General features: G+C 38.2%; 2 long non-coding RNA genes across 3 annotated transcripts in view; one reads left to right on the top strand and one right to left on the bottom strand.

Annotated features, from left to right (window-relative positions):
* LOC136250857 (uncharacterized) overlaps positions 1-18,947 on the top strand; it is a 383,395-nt gene that overhangs the window by 119,194 nt on the left and 245,254 nt on the right. The window lies entirely within an intron of this gene.
* LOC136251926 (uncharacterized) lies at positions 9,468-11,860 on the bottom strand. Of its 2 annotated transcripts, XR_010699269.1 has the most exons (5): positions 11,641-11,860; positions 10,682-10,747; positions 10,506-10,599; positions 10,204-10,410; positions 9,468-9,960 (listed from the first exon to the last, which is right to left on the bottom strand). It is a non-coding gene; the product is annotated as an uncharacterized lncRNA (long non-coding RNA). The 2 variants fall into 2 exon arrangements; XR_010699268.1 differs by lacking the exon at positions 9,468-9,960 and having other exon boundaries at positions 9,975-10,410.

Here is an 18,947-nt window from a genome sequence, read left to right on the forward strand (position 1 = left end):
CCTTGCAGTAGTACAGAAGAATCGGATTACAAACCACTGAGTTATGATTCGAAAGGCAACTACGTGTAGCAAATGCTAGATCGAGATACTCTAATAGAACAGTCACCCTAATAAAGCATTCAGCTGCATTTATAATTTACTCAATTATATTACATTGCAAGTTATTCTGTAGGGAATTCAGCTACAAACAAGTCACCCTGTAGTCAGATCAGCCAGAAGATGGTACCTAATAGAGAGTTCAGCTACAAAGAAATCATCATGTAGAGAGTTCAGCTCAAACAAATTGCCCTGTAGAGAGATCAGCTAGAAGAAGTTACCTTGTAGAGAGTTCAGTTACAAAGAAACAATCATGCAAAAAGTTCAGCTGCAAACAAATCACCCAGTAGAAAGTTCCGCTATGAACAGATCACATTGTAGAGAGTTCAGTTAGAAACAAGTCATCTTGTAGAGAGATCAGCTAGAAGAAGTCACCTGTAGAGAGTTCGGCTACAAATAAACCACCATGTAAGAGAGTTCAGCTGCAAACAAATCACCTGTAGAGAGTTCAGCTAGAAACAAGTCACCCTGTAGAGAATTCAGCTACAAACAAATCACCCTGTAGAAAGATCAGCTAGAAGAAGTTACCTTGTAGAGAGTTCAGCTACAAACAAATCACCCTGTAGAGAGTTCAGCTACAAACAAATCACCCTGTAGAAAGATCAGCTAGAAGAAGTTACCTTGTAGAGAGTTCAGCTACAAACAAATCACCCTGTAGAGGGTTCAGCTACAAACAAGTCACCCTGTAGAGAGATCAGCTAGAAAAAAGTCACCCTGTAGAGAGTTCAGCTAGAAGAAGTTACATTGTAGATAGTTCAGCTACAAAGAAACTACCATGTAGAGAGTTCAGCTGCAAACAAATCGCTCTGTAGAAAATTCAGCTACAAACAAACCACCCTGAAGAGAGTACAGCTACAAACAAGTCATCCGGTAGAGAGATCAGCTAGAAGGATAATCTTGTAGAGAGGTCAGCTACAAAGAAATCACCCTGCTTCATCTTTTCTTCTTCCTGTAGTAAAGAAAAAATGATAGGTTAAAAAAAGCCCTAAAGCCGGCCATAGGCCGGCTTTGGGGTATACAAATACAAAAAGAATGAAATCTAATCTAAAACAGCCAAGTTGTTAAAAAAGTGTGGCCCTCAGACAGGCTATGGTGAAAAAAGATGTGAAATCCAAGGTGGCGGCCAAGAAATGGCTGTGATGGTAGGTTAATGGTAAAAATTTTAATAATGACAATTCAGGTGAATTTTGTGCCAATACCAAGCGGCACCAAATTCACCTGAATTGTTGTTATTAAAATATTTACATAAAACATGAATGCGTACTCGGATAGTGCTGAAATTTGGCAAACTTGAAGGGCTCATTAAGGCGGATCTCAGTACCAACTTTGGTAGGAATCCGATGAACATACACGGAGTTATGACCTATTATGTGCATAAAATAAGGTCGAAGGTCTGTCATGCCATAAACGCCTTGGAGGAATGAGTTGAAAATTTATATGTAGATGGAGTAACCATCGTAGGAGTGCCTTTTTGTGGTTTGAAAGGAATTGAGATAAAGACCATGGAGATATGACACAAAACCCAACCTGTGTCACAATTACACAATCGATTTTTATGAATAAAAAAACTATTAGTTTTCACGCCTACCAGGCAAACCGCTTAGAGCAATGAGCTGAAAATCGGTGTGTTGCTGGAATAATCATCATAGAAAGTCCTTGCAGTAGTACAGAAGAATGGGATTACAAACCACTGAGTCAGTATTTGAAAGCCAACTACGTGTTGCAAATGCGAGATCGAGATACTCTAATAGAACAGTCAACCTAATAGAGCATTCGGCTACGTTTATAACTTACTCCATTAAAGAATTATATTACATTGCAAGTTATTCTGTAGGGAATTCAGCTACAAACAGTTAATCTGATAGACAATTCAGCTACAGGCAAGTCACCCTGTAGAGAGATCAGCTAGAAGAAGCCACATTGTAGAGAGTTCAGTTACAAAGAAACTATGCACCATGTAGAGAGTTCGGCTGCAAACAAATCACCCTGTAGAGAGATCATCTAGAAGAAGTCACCTTGTAGAGAGTTCAGCTATACAGAAACCATCATGTAGAGTGTTCAGCTGAAAAATATCACCCTGGAGAGAGTTCAGCTACGAAAAGATCACCCTGTAGAGAGTTCAGCTAGAAGAATTCACCCTATAGAGAGTTCAGCTGCAAATATATCACCCTGTAGAGAATTTAGCTACAAACCGCCCTGTAGAAAGATCAGTTAGAAGAAGTTACCTTGTAGAGAGTTCAGTTACAAATAAACCATCATGTAGAGAGTTCAGCTGCAAAGGAGTCACCCTGTAGAGCATTTAAATCACCCTACAGAGAGTTCGGCTGCAAACAGTTCACCCTGTAGAGAGATCAGCTAGAAAAAGTTACCTTGTAGAGCGTTCAGCTACAAAGAAACCATCATGTAGAGAGGTCAGCAGCAAACAAATCACTCTGTAGAGAGATCATCTACAAAAAGATCACACTGTAGAGAGTTCAGCTAGAAGAAGTTACCTTGTAGAGAGTTCAGTTACAAATAAAGCATCATGTAGAGTTCAGCTGCAAAGAAGTCACCCTGTAGAGCATTTAAAATCACCCTGCAGAGAGTTCGGCTGCAAACAGTTCACCCTGTAGAGAGATCAGCTAGAAAAAGTTACCTTGTAGAGAGTTCAGTTACAAAGAAACCACCATGTAGAGAGTTCAGCTACAAACAAATCATCCTGTAGAGAAATCAGCTACAAACAAATTGCTCTGTAGAAAGATCAGCTAGAAGAAGTTACCTTGTAGAGAGTTCAGCTACAAAGAAACTACCATGTAGAGAGATCAGCTACAAACAATTCACTCTGTATAGAGATTATTATTATTATTATTATTAGCACTTTACAGTGACCAGCACTGAAGATCTGACAGCAACATGTGCTGCAGCCTTAGATCAGCTAGAAGAAGTTACCTTGTAGAGAGTTCAGCTACAAACAATTCACCCTGTACAGAGATCAGTTTGAAGAAGTTCTTTGTAGAGAGTTCAACTACAAACAAATCACCCTGTAGAAAGATCAGCTAGAAGAAGTCACCTTGTAGAGAGGTCAGTTACAAAGAAACCACCATGTAGAGAGTTCAGCTACAAACAAATCACTTGTAGAGAGTTCAGCTACAAACAAATCACCCTGTATAGAGAAATGAGCTAGAAGAAGTTAGAGTTCAACTACAAACAATTCACCCTGTACAGAGATCAGATAGTAGAAATTACCTTGTGGAGAGTTCAGCTACAAAGAAACCATCATGTAGAGAGTTCAACTGCAAACAAATCACCTGTAGAGAGTTCAGCTACAAACAAATCACCCTGTACAGAGATTAGCTAAAGAAGTTACCTTGTAGAGAGCTCAGCTACAAACAATTCACCCTGTACAGAGATCAGCTAAAGAAGTTACCTTGTAGAGAATTCAGCTGCAAAGAAACCATCATGTAGAGAGTCCAACTATAACAAATCACCTTGTAGAAAGATCAGCTAGAAGAAGTCACCTTGTAGAGAGTTCAGTTACAAAGAAACCACCATGTAGAGAGTTCAGCTACAAACTAGTGACCCTGTAGAGACATCAGCTAGAAGAAGTTACTTTGTAGAGAGTTCAACTACAAAGAAACCATCATGTAGAGAGTTCAACTACAAACAAGTGACCCTATAGAGACATCAGCTAGAAGAAGTTACCTTGTAGAGAGTTCAGCTGCAAAGAAAACCATTATGTAGAGAGTTCAGCTACAAACAAGTGACACTGTAGAGACATCAGCTAGAAGAAGTTACCTTGTAGATAGTTCAGCTACGAAGAAACCATCATGTAGAGAGTTCAGCTACAAACAACTCACCCTGTAGAAATATCAGCTAGAAGAAGTCACTTTGTAGAGTGTTCAGTTATAAAGAAACCACCATGGAGAGTTCTGTAATAATTATGTATTTTATATATATATATATATAATTTGTACATTTACTATTTAAAGTACATCTGCTTCGTCTTTTCTTCTTCCTGTGGTAAAGAAAAAAAAAGATAGTTTTAAAAAGTCCCAAAGCCGGCCATAGGCTGGCTTTGGGATATACAAATACAAAAAGAAGTGAAATCTAATCAAAAACAGCTAAGCTGTAAAAAAAGGTGAGGCCCCAAAAAGGCCATGGTGAAAAAAGATGTGAAATCCAAGGTGGCGGCCAAGAAATGGCTATGATGGTAGGTTAATGGTAAAAATTTTAATAACGACAATTCAGGTGAATTTGGTGCCGCTTGGTCAATTGGCACAAAATTCACCTGAATTGTCGTTATTAAAATTTTTACCATTAACCTACCATCACAGCCATTTCTTGGCCGCCACCTTGGATTTCACATCTTTTTTCACCATGGCCTTTTTGGGGCCGCACTTTTTTTTTACAGCTTAGCTGTTTTTGATTAGATATTACTTTCATAAATAACTACGTACAAATAATGAAAAGTAACATGTTACCTGTGACATTGCTGTGCATCACTAACATCTGCCCACACAACCAACATTCCAAATTATGCCCATCGCTAAGATCACGTGGGTTATAGCAGTGGCACATTTTATGCCCATCGTTAAGATTCGTGGGTTATAGCGGTGGCACGTTTTGTCACGTTTCTGCATTTTCAGCACTTTGTTTCATTACTTTCGAATTGTAGCTGCTATGGAAGAAGGACCTTCTATTGTAACAAAGGGAGTGAAGACGACAACATTCTATGGGTGGAAATACAGATATTATTTTGTTGTCATAGAAGAAGGCGAAAACAACTTATGAGCACGATGCACGCTGTGCCCAGCAAGCAAGAAACCATTGTCGAGTGCTCGTAATACCACTTCTAATTTAAAAAGCACCTTGATACTGTGTACAAGACAACAGCATTAGTTGGAATAGAACACGATGCTGACACAGAAGATGATAGTTCTACTTCAAAACGGAAAAGGAGTGATGGAGATGTTGAAATCATGGAGCCACAAGCAAAAAGACAGTGTTTTTTTGTTAGCAGAGGTGCAATTCCACCAGCAAAAACTAGAAGCTTAATAGCGGAGTATGTCATTGAAGATATGTTGCCACTTCCACGACTGAATCACCAGCATTTAGAAAGTTGATAAGTGGTGTGTATTCAGCCGAAGTATCATTGCCAGACAGAAAATCTTTCACGCAACATTTAAATAAAGCTTTTTACATGATGGAACAGAGGGTGAAGAGTACTATAAGTATATGATTTGCCTGCTCACGAAAGATGTGCAACCCACACAATGAATCCGGTGGCAAGTTCTGATATAACCAAATCTTTGTTAACCTCCACTTTGTCCAGGACAGTACATATATAGAAGCTTTTTTGCCAAATGCACTGTACTGTGAAACAAAGCCAGTCGATCCAAACAAGCATAAGACAATGTTGAAGCCACTTTGAAATGGAAACTAATTGTTCCAACACCACACGTTGGAATTCGTATTACGATGCTGTAGTACGAGTTGCAGAAAATGCATCAGCTGAATTAGATTAATTGTGTAGAAAACTAAACCTTCGCTGCTTCAGTGAAAGAGAGTTGTCATTCTTAAAAGAGTACTGCAAAGTACTACAACCATTTGCAAGAGGACTTGGCATTCTTCAAGGCAAAAACAAATGTTTTTATAGAACACTTCTACCTACTTTAAAAACAGTTCTTAAAAAGATAAGAGACATAAGGCTCATCTTTCCACAATGATCACTGGCTTAGCATATTCTGTAGAAGATTCGATTTCAAATCGCTTTAGAAACATTTTTGATTCTAAAGAAGCTATTCTTGCAGCCATAACTTCACCCAAATTTAAGTTGCAGTGGATAGACACACACAGAGCAAGAAAGACCATTACAAACAAATGCTTATTGATGAGATGTATTGATTCGTTGAAGAAAACCAATTTGTTGAAAATGAGGGTGTTACACTACAAAGTAGAGCAGAACAAGGTGAAGCAAGTCAGAAAAAAAATCATTTTTATGAATTCCCATCAGATGACAAAGGTACCTTCACAGATGCCGTGGAAGTAGGAGCTACCAACTACTTGAGTACTGCAAAGGAACTAAATTGCCTTCACAAGTACCCAATTATAAAGGCATTGTTTTTGAAGTACAACACCGTACTGCCCTCCAGTGCTCCTGTGGGGAGGCTCTTTAGCCTAGGTAACTTGGTGCTGACACCTAAACGCAATAGACTTGCTGATGCTAGATTTGAGAAGCTCCTACTAATACGTTACAACAAACACTTCCTACAGTTGTAATCGTAACTTTGACATTTCTTATTTTAACTCTAAGTTTTGGCTGTTTTGCATACTTAGCTATATTTGTTTCAGTTTTGTATGATTTGCCTGATGTGTATTCGATATGCCTGATGCGTGCATATGCATGATTGTGTAAACGTAATATATAATTAATATATTATTAGTTACTTTTATTTCCAAGTAATATGTAACTGTGTAATACATAAGTTTTCATCAAAGTAAAGAGTAATATGTAACGAGTTACTTTTAAAAAGTAGCAACCCCAACTCTGATGATGAACATCAGTTTACAATACAGCTGCACAGCATAGCTAATAATACTGCTACATAATTATTGATGAGATAATTAAAAAAATTAGAGCACATGCTTGACCAATTAATGAGTGTAATCATCTCTCTAATCTGACGCTCAATGGGAAACATAAATTTTGCTGGATTAAGGAGGTTGTTGAATTATCAAGTCACCTCTGTAATCCGACATTGTACAATATCTAGAATTATGTAGATTATGCAGTAAATTACAGATAAAATGAATCACACAAGGTAATTAATTTTTGAATCGGCAAGTATTACAACTTTTTTGTCAACCAGTTAAATGCTTTCGTTGCTTAAAAATTATTTTCTGTGGTTGCCTTTAATTCTGCTATTATTTTCTGTCAGATTACATAGGTCAAAAACAATGTATTTTCAAGTCTAGGGAATCAAATTTTGTGTCAAATTATGGAATACAGAGGTGTCAGATTACAGAGGCTGTTTTCTATACAAAGTGTTGGTAAATGACATTTTGGTCAGATTAAAGAGGATTCTGGATTACGCAGGTGTTGGATTAGAGAGATTCAACTGTAGCTGTTAAGTTCCTGAACAGCTTATTAAAGTACGTACTGTGCCAAAATTGGAAGTGCATAGGCCCGTAGTACGGTGCATAAGTTATCTCTGATTGTAGTAGCAGTGGCGTTCAAATCTATAACCTGTCTTAGTACAACTGAGCAGTCTGAGGGTTGATCGCTCTATTCATCTGGGTCAAAAGTTGTTTGAATGAACAGGCCCTTTCAGTTGTCTCGAGTAACAGGATGAAGTAATAAAATCTTCTCGTCAGAGAAACTATCCACTCGAGCATTTAGTATACTATCTAATCACTCGCTGATCCAGCTTGTTCGGTGGCAACTTGTGTGGTTGAGTCTGAACAAGCTGTCGAGTATCAGTCCATCTATAAAGTAACAAATTTCTTTGTCAATTAGTCCAGGTGTTGGCGAAAGTCGAAGTGACAACCTAGCTGCTGTATCAGCAGCCTTAAAGTATCACGTTCAACACTAGACTACATTTGGAAAATTATAAGCGCCCTGCTCTTTCAGTAGTGTAAGTGCTTTCTGAAATAATTTTGTGGCATCTAAATATGCTGCTCAGGGAAAGTATTGATACGGAAAATTAATGCCTCAATATGGTTTCGATGCTTGAAGAGAATCGCCCAAAAGTGACGCATACCGCCAATATTGCTGCCTTTAAAAATCATCCTAGAAAAACATTATGCGACAAAAATCACCTTTGCGAAATAATATTAGTCCATCTAACATGAAATACAGCATTGAAAACAAGAAAACATTTACCGGTGACCAGACAAAGATTTTTTTTTATTTCCAAAACTCAAAATTTAGTCTGCTATACTACCTCACTGCCTGACTACATTTGCAAGCCTAGAGGCCAAACAAAGCAGTGCATGGCCACCATTTTATGTCATAGTAACAAACTGACTGGTGGGATATGCCTTTTGGTTGAGTTCGCCTTATATTTCCTTTTATCTTCAATCAGGTTGGACTGGTTACCTTTTTCTTAAACGGTACTGCTGTACTGTTTGATAGATACGTGGAAAAATCTCTAAGCTGGCATCTATTTAATGCCAACGTAGCAATTTTCCCTCATTGATATGTTGTAATAACTACCATCATTCATATATCATCTTGTTTCGCTACTTTTTATCATTGGAACTTTTCTTCATTTAAAATTTTTAATTGTACAAGTTTAACTTTTTTGTTTTAGCATAGCTATGTTATGCATGTATGGCTGTGACCACTTTATTAGAGTATCTCGATTTCCCCCGAATGAGTTACTCAGGAGCATGGTTTGCCATGTCTAGTTTTCTACAGCAAAACCATAGCTGATTGCAGCTAGATCATTACGGGGTGTGGTCATTACACACTCTGATCATTTTAAGAGAAGGGCAGCAGCGTGTCTCATTGCTTAGGGGGCATGGTCAGTCCATCCAATCATTTTATAAGTGCAGCTACATGTAACTACTGCACTTAGAGTCACTAAAGCAATTTTGTGACTTCTACTCTAAGGAAAGTGTCAATGCAGAAAATTAATGCTTTGCTATTACATGAAGAAGACAGATGACCATGTAATTCAGGTTACTGTAAAAGAAAAGGCAAAGCGGGCAGGCAGGCAGGCAGGCAGACCAAAATTCAGGTTTTGCTAAAAATATCAATATTTAGCTGGATATGAAGACTATTCCGTAAAAGTTGTTTTTATATGATGGTTTTTAACCACAGCATTTTTGCTGTAATTTTAGGAGGAACCTCACTAAACAGTACTACTATATTGTTTAATGATAAAATAGCATGTACATCAAGACCCACGGTAGTGAGGCGCGCGGCCAAGAAACTACGAAGCGCACGCCCAATTAAAAGACGCAGCCACTACTGTGAGTTATTTAAGTGTAGGGTCAGTTTTGCAATATTAGCCCTGGATTATGCAACATCTCTCAATGAATTTGTATTGGGTTACGTAATAAAAAAATGGTTAGTCGTCGTTTTCTTGCAACCTTGCTAAAATAAAAAATATAGCCGTATTTAGACATATTTCACTTTATTTCTCTGCCTTGTATTACACGTATCGTCACATTATACCAGTCATCTTACCCGTGTTTGTACCGGCCGTGTAGGCCTGACATTATCTAATTCTGGTTGGCCCTATGCGTATTTTCTCCATTCAAACCTGTCAATCCCTACAATAACTTTTAAAGACACGATGTGGACACAAGCCCTAATGTCTGACAAACAAGTTGTGAAAGCGTGCAGACCCGTAAGTTCCCTAGGGAAGGCATTTTAAGCAGAAATATTTTAGAGTCCATTTAGTGCCACGCCCCATGCGAGCATTTATAGTCGGAAGATGTCTTATAAACAAGGTGTGAAAGCATGAAGAACGTACAGACACTAGGGAAGGTGTATAAATCGTTAGTCAATACTCCATTTAGTGCCACACACCACTTATGATACAAGAAATATTTTGCAAGTTGTGTGGAATGACCAAAACTCATGTACAGTCACAAACCACATTCCAGACAAAACTAATTTGTTTCCCTACATTATGTACATAATGAAAGCCACAACACAAGCTCCACCTTACACTGATGGTGCTTTGTGGAAGTGTGAACTGCCGTGACAGCTACTAATAAGGCAATTCTAATTGTGGATAAGATGACTGCAGAATTCATGAAAATTTTTTGCAGTAGAGTAAACATGTAACAGTGCTATTACAACACATAACAAAAATTTAATAAACATCAGTTTAACACCAAGTGACTATTTCTTAGATGCCTTCATGGTGAGCCCTGTAAAAGAACAAACAGGCACTGAATTAAACATTTAAAAAATTATATTCAAGGCTATAAGTGAATCTGGTGTACCAGAGGTAACGTAAATGTGTTTTGGTGCCTAAGTATGTAAACATGAACACCTGATCTTAAGTAACAACACCTGATCAAGTAACAATACCTGATCTTAAGTAACATTAAGTTACACTTGTGCATAAAAGTACAACTTACTAAGCAATTGCTGTGAGCTTGTGCACATACCTTAAGTTAAAGCTGCTAATCAGACAACTGGCCAATTATCACTAGGGCTGGGGTTGTGGTCACCACAAACCACAACTTGCTTGGTATTCTGACAACACAAGAGACCAGTCCTGTAAAACAACAAGCAAGCATTTTTGCCTGGTTAAACGTGACTTACCATGACTACATCCGATTGCTATTACGTGAACTGCTATGATCAGATGGCGCCTGCAAAACCGACGGTGTCATTAATACGTACAGTATACCAAAAACTCTTGGTACTAGGAAAACATTAATACTATACGCACAACACGTAAACTGACCTGGGTATTAGTTTGTTACCATCATATGAGATAGTACAATATCAACTAATTATGTAGAAATTCATGACACCTTTTGACGTCACAATATTGAGCACTACAAAAAGAAAACACAATGTAATTCCTCGAATTCTGTATGTAAACTTATCTGAAATTCACAATACTAATAAGGGTCCTACCTGGTCCAGAGTTAAGTATCACAACCACATCCACTGTTGGTGGGTGGATCACAATGACTAGATTGCCTGTAAAAACAGATAGGTGAGCATTAAATGCAATACACTTAAATTTGTCACTTTTTACACAAAATAAACATTTGGGGATTTTATTCATTTAAACAGTTGACATTGTTACACAGAGACCTGAAAAAGCAGGCATATCAAGAAGTTTGCGGACATTTGCTATACTTTTGTTCATGGCAAAAATGCCAGCTGAAACAGGCATGTCCAATACATTTCAATTGAAAAATTATTAAAACTTAAATCAATTGTCGTGTACCGCCTATCTCGAGTCTGTTTAGTAACTTTCTGAATTTGATACATGTAGAGCAACTCTCTGCGAGTACAATGATGCCAAAAGAAGTCCAATTCACGGAAGTTTTGGCTCGTCAAAATGGCCTAAACTGACCAGGTGTAGCAAATTTCCCCATACATTTTGTATTGAGTGTTTTAGGGTCATGCAATAAAAGGCATAATAACCCACGACACGTGATAGATACCTCAGATTCGAACCAGATTTGGAAATAGCAGTGAATAGCGATTAAGATGAGCTATAGCAGAAGGAAATCAGAGGAAATTTAAGCTTGTCATTTTAAGGTTGAAAATCACTTACTTTTTTTTCTATGGTGAATTGAATGCCAGATATTTGGAAAGGAATGCTCTGATCTATTTCAATGTCTTGACAGCCATTGTTAACCTTCACTACAATAGTGTTACAATGAAACAAAAGCACTGTGAATTAGTTCTGCAGGTTAGTTTGTGAAATTTACAGTGTTCCTGATTGAGCGAAATAACGTCTGTGTCATGCAGCAAACTTCTTCATATGTTTCACTGTACATAAATTCAGTAATTTAGACCAGAACATGTGAATGGGTATACTTTTTCATACAAACATTGATATCTGACAAACACTCACTTACTTTCACCTGCAGCCAAAGTTCCAAGACTTCTGATGATGATGTAAGTGGAAAATGACAAGATAGCCACGGTTTATTGGTAATTGGTCCGTACACCTTGTCAACAATCTCGCCATGAGATAATACGAGCTAGTGAAGCTACTAGGAGTTTTCGCCTGGCGGGTCTCTAAAATACCGTAAATTCGGTTAATCAGTGTGTGTCAATGATCTAATCCTCGATCTAATCAGTACGTTTCACTCCAGACTCTTATTCTTTCGGCATACTTCAGAAACGGTGTACGGCCTCTGCATTAAAGTACACCTCACCATGAAATGAAATCCAGTTACAATAATACTTAATGTAGTCCCGTTACTTCTCTCTCGCTCTCCTTCTTGGACTGCCATTTTAAACAACATTAGTTCAATTTTAATGGAAACCGCTTATCACGTGTGTCCGTATGGGGTGTTCCCGGCAGGGAAATTCCAAGGGACTTCACCTAAATAGATCACGTGATAATTGTTAGTCTTGTGTGGTACTTGTCCTTAGTCATGGCTGAGCAATGCGGTACGTGTGTACTATAGCCTATAGCTATATATAGGATTGTTTGTGCGCTGTTAATTTTTTCTGTGATGATGCATATGGTCGCATAGAACGCGTGATGGTAGGGCAAATGGCCGCCCCTAGCTATGCCTATGGCATTAACTAGCTTTTTCTATAGCTACTCTATTATAATTATGTTACTGATACATCAGGGGCACCAGAGTAAGGTGAAAGTGGTAGCTAAGGCGAGGCTAAGTCAACTGGTCTATATAGTCTTGGCCCCTAGCCTGGGGCATACTCCCTCAGAAAATTTTAGTTAAGTATACTGCAACTTTTAGTCCTTCAGTGACCAAATTTGCTTCATCAAGTTTGAAAGTTTAATTCCAGTCAAACAGCTCGGATCTCAATGCACTGGTTGTATCTACTGTACCGGCCCTGATGCCCTATATATACATCGTCCAAAAGATGGTTAGAGTCCCATATTAAAATGAACTCTTGTTATATTATTATTGGTTAAATAGGGCGGACAGCCGAGGCTGATTAGGCCCTACAAGGTACAAGTAAATACATTACAGACATTCAATTATGGCCTCTGAAAATTTAGTTAAATTGTCCATTTCTATCAGTGGTATTGGTAGTGCATTCCATTCTCTGGTCGTCTTCGGGAAAAAACTTATCATATATGTAGTGGTACTTGTGGATGGTATCATTAGGTGGAATGGGTGATGTTGTCTAGTATGTGCGGTGGTAAAGTGATAGTAGTCAGGTAGAGATAAGCCAATCATGTCGTGCATTATTTGGTAAAAGATGTTTAGTCTTTTTTGCTTCCTTCTCTTTGCTAATGGCAACCAATTAAGCTGTTCCAGCATAGTAGCTACTGACACTAGTGTGATAGTTATAGTCAGAAGGGACCCATCTTGCAGCACGCCTCTGGACTTTTTCTAAAAGTGTTATTTGTACCATGATATGCTTGCATGGACTCTTGATAATAATGACTATATGTATTTAGCTTTCAGGTTGCGTATACAAGGTATTCTTTCATCTGCCAGTATAAATTGCTACTCGAATTTGATTCTTAGTGTGTAGCTAGAGCCTTAGGCCTCCGTTATAGTCAATGAATAGATAATTGCCAGAGCAGAGTTCATGGTTATTGTATCAGCAAAGAGTTGTGAATATTAATTGAGATGTTTTATTTAAGTGCATTTTGATTGTTCCTCCTATAATTATTGTTCAATTATCTGATGTCTTGTTGGTTTCCCTCCATCCTCTTTACTGATCCCTCTTTATTGATTCTATATGACTAGAAAATCTGTACACCAGTTACAATAGTTGAGCTAAATATGATGATGCAGTTATTGAGATGAAGAGATGCATAGTATTTCCCTACAGTGCCACAACACACAAACACTTGAAATGTAATCTGAGACTTATGTGTATATAGCTGCAGTGAACTAAGTAAGATCACTATAACTGCTGGTAAGCATTGCGTCGTATTACCATCCATCAGTGCTTGTACAATAAATTGTCTGTATTATGAATTCAGTCAAAATTATGCATAGCTAGCTGTGTAGTAATTTATTAGGCACCCAGTTAATGCTTAAGTTTGAGCATAAGATACCTGAAGTATTTACCACAGATATATTTTGTAAATAATATTATAAAAAAAAGATAACTATACTCTAATAGAACAGTCAATAGCCAGCTTTGTAGTAATTGTGTAGGTACTTGCTAATTATGAGCATAATCTAAAGCATTTACCACAGATGGGATATTGTAAAATTTTGTTAATAGTAAATGAATGCCACAGTAAACATAGATCTATACTCTAATAGAACAGTCTGTCTATTCTACACTGTAAATTCATACTTCCAAATTTACAGTGTGAACAGTGTCTGTAATGTGCATGTCTTTGTCAAACACGATGACAGGTGCACATGTTTGACTCTCCTAGATAATAATATCTAATCAAAAACAGCCAAGCTGTAAAAAAAGGTGCGGCCCCCAAAAAGGCCAGGGTGAAAAAAGATGTGAAATCCAAGGTGGCGGCCAAGAAATGGCTGTGATGGTAGGTTAATGGTAAAAATTTTAATAACGACAATTCAGGTGAATTTGATGCCAAGACCAAGTGGCACAAAATTCACCTGAATTGTCGTTATTAAAATTTTTACCATTAACCTACCATCACAGCCATTTCTTGGCCGCCACCTTGGATTTCACATCTTTTTTCACCATGGCCTTTTTGGGGGCCACACCTTTTTTTACAGCTTGGCTGTTTTTGATTAGATATCACTTCTTTTTGTATTTGTATACTGCAAAGCCAGCCTATGGCTGGCTTTGGGGCTTTTATAACCCATGTGTTTTTTTATTTACCACAGGAAGAAGAAGAGAACTTATAGAAGATTTTTAATACTTCAATTATTTTTGATTTTATTAGTAATTATACAAATTATATACATATATTTATTACATGCCCATTATTCCCTACAGGATATTTTTTAGCAGCTGATCTCTCTACTGGGTGACTTAAAATATAGCTGAACTATATACAGGATGGTTTCTTTGTAGCTGAACTCTCTACAAGATAAATTCTTCTAGCTGATTTCTCTACAGGGTGATTTGTTTCTAGCTGAACTCTCTACAGGTAATTTGTTTGCAGCTAAACTTTCTACATCCATGGTGGTTTCTTTGTAGCTGAACTCTCTACATGATGGTTTCTTTGTAGCTGAACTCTCTACAAGGTGACTTCTTCTAGCTGAACTCTCTAAAGGGTGATTTCTTTGTAGCTGAACTCTCCACCTGGTGGTTTCTTTGTAGCTGAACTCTCTACATGATGGTTTCTTTGTAGCTGAACTCTCTACAAGGTGACTTCTTCTAGCTGAACTCTCTACAGGGTGATTTGTTTGCAGCTGAACTCTCCACATGATGGTTTCATTGTAGCTGAACTCTCTACAAGGTGACCTCTTCTAGCTGATCTCTCTACAGGGTGATTTGTTTCTAGCTGAACTCTCTACAGGTGATTTGTTTGCAGCTAAACTCTCTACATGGTGCTTTCTTTGTAGCTGAACTCTCTACACGACGGTTTCTTTGTAGCTGAACTCTCTACAAGGTGACTTCTTCTAGCTGAACTCTCTACAGGTGATTTGTTTGTAGCTGAACTCTCTACAGGTGATTTGTTTGCAGCTAAACTCTCTACATGGTGCTTTCTTTGTAGCTGAACTCTCTACATGATGGTTTCTTTGTAGCTGAACTCTCTACAAGGTGACCTCTTCTAACTGATCTCTCTACTGGGTGATTTGTTTATAGCTGAACTCTCTACAGGTGATTTGTTTGCAGCTAAACTCTCTACATGGTACTTTCTTTGTAGCTGAACTCTCTACATGACGGTTTCTTTGTAGCTGAACTCTCTACACGGTGACTTCTTCTAGCTGAACTCTCTACAGAGTGATTTCTTTGTAGCTGAACTCTTTAGGTGGTGATTTCTTTGTAGCTGAACTCTCTACAAGGTGACCTCTTCTAGCTGATCTCTCTACAGCGTGATTTGTTTCTAGCTGAACTCTCTACAGGTGATTTGTTTGCAGCTAAACTCTCTACATGGTGCTTTCTTTGTAGCTGAACTCTCTACATGACGGTTTCTTTGTAGCTGAACTCTCTACAAGGTGACTTCTTCTAGCTGAACTCTCTACAGAGTGATTTCTTTGTAGCTGAACTCTTTAGGTGGTGATTTCTTTGTAGCTGAACTCTCTACAAGGTGACCTCTTCTAGCTGATCTCTCTACAGCGTGATTTGTTTCTAGCTGAACTCTCTACAGGTGATTTGTTTGCAGCTAAACTCTCTACATGGTGCTTTCTTTGTAGCTGAACTCTCTACACGACGGTTTCTTTGTAGCTGAACTCTCTACAAGGTGACTTCTTCTAGCTGAACTCTCTACAGGTGATTTGTTTGTAGCAGAACTCTCTACAGGTGATTTGTTTGCAGCTAAACTCTCTACATGGTGCTTTCTTTGTAGCTGAACTCTCTACATGATGGTTTTTTTGTAGCTAAACTCTCTACAAGGTGACCTCTTCTAGCTGATCTCTCTCCAGGGTGATTTGTTTTTAGCTGAACTCTCTACAGGTGATTTGTTTGCAGCTAAACTCTCTACATGGTGCTTTCTTTGTAGCTGAACTCTCTACATGATGGTTTCTTTGTAGCTGAACTCTCTACAAGGTGACTTCTTCTAGCTGAACTCTCTACAGGTGATTTGTTTCTAGCTGAACTCTCTACAGGTTATTTGTTTGCAGCTAAACTCTCTACATGGTGCTTTCTTTGTAGCTGAACTCTCTACATGATGGTTTCTTTGTAGCTGAACTCTCTATAAGGTAACTTCTTCTAGCTGATCCCTCTACAGGGCGATTTGCTTGTTGTTGAATTCTCTACACGGTAATTTGTTTGAGGCTGAACTTTCTACATGGCAGTTTCTTTGTAGCTGAACTCTCTACCAGGTGACTTTTTCTAGCTGAACTCTATACAGAGTAATTTGCTTGCAGCTGAACTCTCTACATGATGGTTTCTTTGTAGCTGAACTCTCTATAAGGTGACCTCTTCTATAGCTGAACTCTTTACATGGTGTCTAGTTTCTACCTGATCTCTCTACAGGGTGATTTGTTTGCAGCTGAAATCTCTACAGGGTGATTTGCTTGTAGCTGAACTTCTTACATTGTGTCTAGTTTCTAGCTGATCTCCACAGTGTGATTTGTTTGTAGCTGATCTCTCTACAAGTTGATTTGTGTGTAGCTGATCTCTCTGTAGGTTGATTTGTTTGTAACTGATCTCTCTACAGGGCAATTTGTTTGTAGCTGAACTTTCTATAAGGTGATTTGATCTCTCTGCAGGTTGATTTGTTTGTAGCTGAACTCTCTAAAGGGTGATTTGCTTGTAGCTGAACTCCTTACATTGTGTCTAGTTCCTAGATGATCTCTCTACAGGGTGATTTGTTTGTAGTTGATCTCTCTGCACATTGATTTGTTTGTAGCTGAACTCTCTACAAGGTGATTTGTTTCTAGCTGATCTCTCTACAAGTTGATTTGTGTGTAGCTGATCTCTCTGCAAGTTGATTTGTTTGTAGTCGATCTCTCTACAGGGTAATTTGTTTGTAGCTGAACTGTCTATAAGGTGATATGTTTGTAGCTGATCTCTCTGCAGGTTGATTTGTTTTAGCTGAACTCTCTACAGGGTGATTTTTTTCTCGCTTATCTCTCTACAGGTTGATTTGTGTGTAACTGATCTCTCTACAAGCTGATTTGTTTGTAGCTGATCTCTCTGCAGGTTGATTTGTTTCTAGCTGATCTCTCTGCAAGATGATTTGTTTGTTGCTGATCACTCTAAAGATTTATTTGTTTGTAGCTGAACTCTCTTCAAAGTGTTTTGTTTGTAGCTGATCTCTCTACAGGATAATTTGTTTGTAGCTGAACTCTCTGCACAGTGATTTGTGTGTAGCTGAATTCTCTAGAGAGTGATTTAATTGTAGGTGAACTCTCTACAGGGTGCATGACTTGTTTATAGCTGAACTCTCTTCAGTGTGACTTGTAATGTTCTGAATCTCTACAGTGATATAATTGTAGCTTAATTCTCCACAGGGTGACTTGCTTCTTGCTTAACTGTCTATAAGATTAACTGTTTGCAGCTGAAGTCCCTACAGAATAACTTGTATTGTAATAGAATTCTATAATTGAGTAAATAAATTAGCTGAAAGCTCTATTAGGGTGACTGTTCTATTAGAGTATCTCGATCTTGCATTTGCTACACAGAGTTGGCTTTCGAATCATAACTCAGTGGTTTGTAATCCAATTCTTCTATACTACTGCAAGGACTTTCTATGAAGATTATTCCAGCTATACACCGATTTTCAGCTCATTGATCTTAGCGGTTTGCCTAGTAGGCGTAAAAACTAATACTGTTTTATTACTAAAAATCGATCGCGTAATTGTGACACAGGTTGGGTTTTGTGTCATATCTCCGTGGTCTTAATCTCGATTCCTTTCAAACTACCAAAAGGCACTCCTACGATGGTTACTCCATCTACATAGCAATTTTCAGCTCATTCCATGAAGCGGTTTACCCTGTAGGCGTGACAACAAATCGATCTTGTTTTACGCGAATAATCGGTCATAACTCCTGAACCATTCATCAGATTTGCACCAAATTTGATGCTAGGATGCGCCTTTGGACTCCCTTTCTGTGTGCCAAATTTCAAGGCGATCGGAGCACGCGTTTGCGTTTTATAGCAATTTTTGCAAGTGTGCAAAAAGATGAAGAAGAAGAAAAAAAACGAAGAAAAAAAAAACGAAACTTTGGCCGCTCATATCTCGGAAATGGCTTCAGTGATTTCCTTCAAATTTGGAATGTAGACCCCCCTAGCTGGCGGACAACTCTGCAGCAAATTTGGTTTCAATCGGATAAGCCATCACCGAGATACAAAAGTGTGAAAATGACGTTTTCTTTCTTCCTGTCAATATACTCACGGTGTGGTGCGCCGGCTTCTTGGGCCGCATGACACACTATCGTGTGTCTTGATTATGCTAATTTCCAAATATCAGTCATCTAAATGTTACCATTTTAACAATTTTGTTGTTCCACCAGTGAGTCTATCACCATAACAAAAATGAGTGATATCCAACCCAAAAACACCTTCGCTCTAAAAAAAGGCGCGTCCAAGAAACTACAAGTACCTGTAATCCAATATAATTAAAAACAGCTCAGTTGTAGGGAAATACTTCATGAAAGTAAAAATAACTGGTAACTTAAAGAGCTG

Source organism: Dysidea avara, chromosome 3 (genome assembly GCF_963678975.1).
Source record: "Dysidea avara chromosome 3, odDysAvar1.4, whole genome shotgun sequence".
NCBI classification, from domain to species: domain Eukaryota; kingdom Metazoa; phylum Porifera; class Demospongiae; order Dictyoceratida; family Dysideidae; genus Dysidea; species Dysidea avara.